The following is a 6031-nucleotide window of genomic DNA, read 5'->3' on the forward strand; positions in this document are numbered from 1 at the left end:
TCTTCCTTCCCCTCAAAGGCTGAAGGGCATTTGGGGGCTAAAAAGAAGAAAGGAAATTCGCCCCAAAAAGAGAGACGGGGAAAGCGGTCACTAAGTGCTTTCATCCTTAAAATGTGATGGGGAAAGAGCACCCTTGAACATGCGCAGAGTTCTGTTGTTTATTTTCTAAGCCTTTCACATGAAGCCAGCACAGACAGCTCTTGGGGCACGATGTGACTGACAAACCTAGACAGCATCTTAAAAAGCAGAGACATCACCTTGCCAACAAAGGCCCGTATAGTGAAAGCTATGGTTTTCCCAGTAGTGATGTATGGAAGTGAGAGCTGGACCATAAAGAAGGCTGATCACCGAAGAATTGATGCTTTTGAATTATGGTGCTAGAGAAGACTCTTGAGAGTCCCATGGACTGCAAGAAGATCAAACCTCTCCACTCTGAAGAAAATCAGCCCTGAGTGCTCACTGGAAGGACAGATCCTGAAGCTGAGGCTCCAATACTTTGGCCACCTCATGAGAAGAGAAGACTCCCTGGAAAAGACCCTGATGTTGGGAAAGATGGAGGGCACAAGGAGAAGGGGACGACAGAGGATGAGATGGTGGGACAGTGTTCTCGAAGCTACCAGCATGAGTTTGACCAAACTGCGGGAGGCAGTGGAAGACAGGAATGCCTGGTGTGCTCTGGTCCATGGGGTCATGAAAAGTAAGACAACGACTAAACAACAACACGATGTGACACTTGCTCAAATGCGAGCGGAGCCTTAATTTCTAAAATGAGGGTTCAAGAAACTTTGGTGTGTGTGTGGAAATTGGGGCCATAAAAGCTTCACTTTCCCTCTCCCAGTTCCAGATGTTTAATTTTACAGGAGTTGCAACCTTTCCACATACAGGTGTTTCATAGAGATGGAAGGGACCCTGAGCATCATCTAGTCCAACTGCCCGCAATGCAGGAATATGCAGTTGTCTCTTACCTGGATCGAACCTGCGACTTTGGTATTACTAAGCACCATGCTCTAACCAACTGAGCCACCATACAATTTGCACATGCTCAGAGACACTGGTCCTTTGAATTGCCTCTTGTGCTCTGGGGCTAAGCCCTGCCTTAAAGAAACTCAGCTAGAATAAACTGGATCAAAAGCTAAAGCCCCACCACCTGTCATTTAAGAAATTAATTATGAACTGCAAAATAAAAAAGCTGTTCACTAGCCTGGCCAGGCTGGTTTGCATAAGGCGGCCCAGGGGTTCCTTATGTGTAACAGTTCTGCAGCTTGCATTTTTATTCATATCCCAAATAATCAAACTCCTAGCATTTATTGATTTCTTGGGTTTAAGGGGGTTCCTATCCACAAACCTGCCATTCTCCACATTTTGCAGCAATTTGCATTTTTGATTAAGGCACACATTTTTGCAAGCAATTTCTGCTAATATTGTGCATGTTTGTGTTATCTTTACTAGCAAGCTTTAGAGGGCTCTTCTTCATATGAAATTCATTAAATATAGCAAAAAAGAGGGGGCATTTGGGGGGACATCGTAGACAAAACACAGTGTGGGTCATATGGTAATTTCAGATTTAAAATAGAGTTTGCAAGAGAACGTCTTGTGGCACCTGCAAATCTAATGCTTATTATGGCATAAGCTTTTGTGGACTACATTGTACTTCAGTAGAAGCATGAAGTCTTACCTTTAGTTGTGGGCATGTAGGCACATGGTTTTCTTGGGGGGGGGCAGGGAAGGAAAGTTTGTGCAGAAAAGTACAGGCAATGAGCCTTTATTTTATGCATTGTGTTGCACTCTAACCTCACAGTTTAGAAACTCTCGTCCCCCAAGCCATGACTGTGTGTGTGTGTGTAAGCAGGTGTGTTTAAACAGCATCTCTCCCATTAAACAGCTCACCTGGTCCACCTGCCACCTGTGCTGCTTCCTTGCTCCCCTGCTTGGTTGCTGTTTGTCACACTGCAATTGCTGTGAGCACCTATTGACAGCCATGCAAACTACAGAGTGTGATGACAGGCTTACATTTTTATGTATATAGAAAGATATGAATATACATATACTCTCTCTGTATACAGTGGGACAGCGGTTGTCGAATGTAATCCATTCTGGAAGACTGTTCAACTTCCAAAATGTTTGACTACCGAGGCACAATGGGCAGTTGGCAAAATCCATTGAAAAAATGGGAAAACACGCCTCGGAAGTTGAACGGCTTCTGAGGCACTTTAGAAAATGGAAGTATTCACTTCCAGGTTGTCGGCGTTCGAAAGGCGAAATGTTCAACTTCTGAAGCGTTCAACAACCGAGGTTCCTCTGTGTGTGTGTGTATTCATGCACCACTGATGAAGTGGTTCAGAAAAGCTTGTGCCATAATAAATGTTTCCAAGGAACCACAATACTCTTTGTTCTTGTGGTACTTTGTGCAACGGAAATCATAACTCCCACTCATGGGATTGTGGTGTAGGCGGGAACCCATGTAACCCATGTGAGCTGGACCTGCAACAAAATCTTGCAGTATGAATCGCTTTTCTTTCAGCCACATATTCTTTCAGATACTCCATTTCTCCTCACCCCTATATTTCTCCTCAGCCCCATAGGTGCTCAACATTCTGTGGGTTCTGAGCACCCCACATCCTTATATGGCTGTTGTGGTGTTTCCCCACCAACCCTTAAGTTTTTGTTTTTATGCAAACCTTGGGGTTCCCCTGAACCTGCTGATACTCCCTGCTTTTGTCCATGTGACGCCATTTTGGCTGCCTAAGGATTAGCACACAGAGAATGAATTTGCTATACAGTAAGCTTTTGTCAAATACATACTTGTGTTCTTTCAAAAAGGCCCACAATTGGATACGTTTTAATATTCATTGTTTTTCTTCTGGATTCTGCAGAAATCAGTCAGGGCGAAGCCAAGGAAAACCCAAAGCAATTTAAATCAGCTAAGTGCTGATAATATTTATAATTCCATTGGCAGGGAGAAAGGATATGCAATGTTTAACTACTTTTGGTTTTAATCTTTGGCTGAATGTCGTTTAATTAGCATACTTATTGCTCCTTTAATAGTTAGGGTAGCGTTCTTGTTTTTTTAATTGACGCAAAGCCAGCTCTGCCTCTCTTTTCCTCCAGGGCAAATGCCTTCTTAATGTACACACCAACTGGATCTTTTACCCTGGCAGTTATATAATAACCATAACATCTCATTATAACTGGTGGAACTTGCCAGTTAAGAGTTCAGGCTGGAACGATGAGTCGGAGGAATTTGCAGAGTCAGCTCACCTTGAAGCAAGTCAGGAAGGGAGAGTCAGAGCACGTAAGATGTAGGTCACTTGCAGCTTAGGTAACCACCGCTGCTGCAGGCTACCTACAGGTAATGATTCTGGAACCGCAAAAGGTTCTGAAGCAGGCTGGGCCTCAAAGAGTTCCAGATTGCACCAGATGGGCAAGAAGAGCTTAATAAATAGACAACAAAGTCCTATGTGGGAAGGCAGGCCATGTCAGGATCTTGCACTCCAGATGGAATTTGGTTGCTTGTTTCTTAAAATCATATCCCCAAAAGAACTTTCAACCCAGCTTTTGCATGTGTTTGCATTGCACCGTGGTTACAAACCACAAACAACACCCCCTCTTTTGACTTGATAGCCAGACCCCCAAGTTAGCTCACACGTTTTCTTCCCTGCACTGTTTCCTTCTACACAGCCAGCTCCACGTGGGATTTTAATTTTTTTATTTTGTAGTCACTGCAGTAATTAAATTACAATCATGATCCTTAAGCAATAGCATTTTTTGCTTGTGAACACTGGTTGTTAAAATGTAGGCTTCGAAGATACATTTCTTACGGAATTACCGTATTTTTTGCTCTATAAGACTCGCTTTTTCCCTCCCAAAAAGTAAGGGGAAATGTGTGTGCGTCTTATGGAGTGAATACAGGCTGCGCAGCTATCCCAGAAGCCAGAACAGCAAGAGGGATCACTGTGCAGCGATCCCTCTTGCTGTTCTGGCTTCTGAGATTCAGAATATTATTTTTTCTTGTTTTCCTCCTCCAAAAACTAGGTGTGTCTTATGGTCTGGTGCGTCTTATAGAGCGAAAAATACGGTAATGTTACTTTAGCGAAGGCAGCTCTTTAGTTTGCTTGTTGTTGTTGTTTTTGCTGCATCAACAAAGCACCAACCAGGCCTTTAATCGTTTCAGTTTAATTGCCCTACACTCTTCCTGTTAAGAGCAGTGATGTGATTCTTGAAGGTAAATTCTGGGACAATCCCTTACATTTGCTGTACTTGGCAAAACTAAGCATGGCCAACCCCCCCACCTCCCCATGCGGTGGGTACTTCCTCCCTCTTGACATTTTCCAGGCTCTGAATTACAGTTTGGCTAAATAATATAAGATGACATGTTATTTATTTCCCTGGGTTTTCGTTCTTTGCATAGCCGCCTGCTGCTCCTCTAAGAATTCCACAAATAGACCCCAGTTTAGAAATGCCTCTATTTGTTTAAGTTTCCCTTTCATATCTTTCTCCTTCTTGGATGTTGTTTCTGCTCTTGAAAAGGTCGCTGACTTCTTAGACTGTGGCTACTTTCTACTTCTTCTTAAGTAAATGATTTATAGTTGTAAATTAGCTGGGTTCTAATAGATGACAAGGTCCCATTTTTTCTGTGGGTGTCATCACATTTGCAGTATTGATATCTATATGCATGCATATTTTAAATGAAAGGTTACATCACTTTTGCAAGGGGATTAATGTATTCCAAGACAGATCAAAAAATTATTGAAGGCTTCAGGGCTCTTAAGCAGAGAATCTGGCAAACGAGACCCAGGCACCTTATGTAGGCGCACGGTCCATTTTATTTTGATATTTTATTAAGGATTTTCTTGTTTTACAGAAGTAAGTAATGCCTCGTTGTTGTTTTTCCATGTAACATTTTTACAAATCCATTTCATTTGTTGAGGCATTAGGGGGAGAAGAAAAGAAAAAAGAAAGGGGGGGTGGAGAGAGGGAAGATGGAAGTGGGTGGGGTCGGGTGGCGGTGTTTCTATTATGTTTAATGTATGTAGAGTTTGGGGTCAGCGTTGTTTGTGTTGTTCACTTGTGTTCCTTTGGTTGTGAGAGAGGTTGGGGTTGGCCTAGGGTGTGATTGTTTGCTTGTGATTGGCTGTGGTGATCTTTGTTTTCATGTGTGAGTGAGGTGGGTGGGTGTTTTGGATCAGGTTAGCCATATTGATTTGTATGCTGTTGGTGGATTATTGTTCTTGTCCTGTTGGGCTGTGTATGTGATAAAGGGGAGCCATACCGGGGTGAAGGCGTCTTCTTCTGTTTGTCCTCGTGTCAGTTTCAGTTTATTAGTTAATTTTTCTAGTAGGGCTGTTTCCCATACTATTTGGTATCATTGGTCCATACTTACTCCTGACAGGTCTCTCCAGTGCATGTAGCTCCATGGCAGGGGTCAGAGGGGAGAGGCTGACCTGCTGTCTGTTGCTCTTTGGTGCCACCCCTTTGAGTGGCCAGAGGGTAGTATTGCAGCTTACCAGTTTGACAGGGGTCAGGTGACATAATGGCCTAATAGGATTCCAGCTGATCATTAAAAAATGCTGACGCACTGTTAGCTTGCACAGTTGAATTGCATCATGCAGTTCCATTCAAGATCTGGTCCTGCCTTTTTCTTCGGCCTGCATCTCTCTGCCCTCCTCCCTTCCACTGGTCACTTGCATGCAAAGGGGTCAAAGGAGGCAGCACATACATGGGGGAGGCTTCCCTCTCTGGCCAGGTAAATGGGCTAGACATGATTTCCCCCTATATGCATGACCTTCAAAACAGAATCTTCCACGTATGACGTGACTCAGCTGTATCAACATGACCACAACATTGCAACATAATAATAGGAAGAAGTAATAGTTCCACTTTATTCCGCACACTGTTCCGGACACTCGACTGTAAGAAGAACGTAGACAAGCCGGAAGGCCAACAAAGAAGGTCAGATTGAAAACAAGTCCTGTAAGGAAAGATGGAAGGAACCTTGCTATAGTTACACTGGGAAGGGGTTTGATAGCCCAGG

The sequence above is a fragment of the Podarcis tiliguerta genome, assembly GCF_965153285.1.
Source record: "Podarcis tiliguerta genome assembly, chromosome: 8".
NCBI classification, from domain to species: domain Eukaryota; kingdom Metazoa; phylum Chordata; class Lepidosauria; order Squamata; family Lacertidae; genus Podarcis; species Podarcis tiliguerta.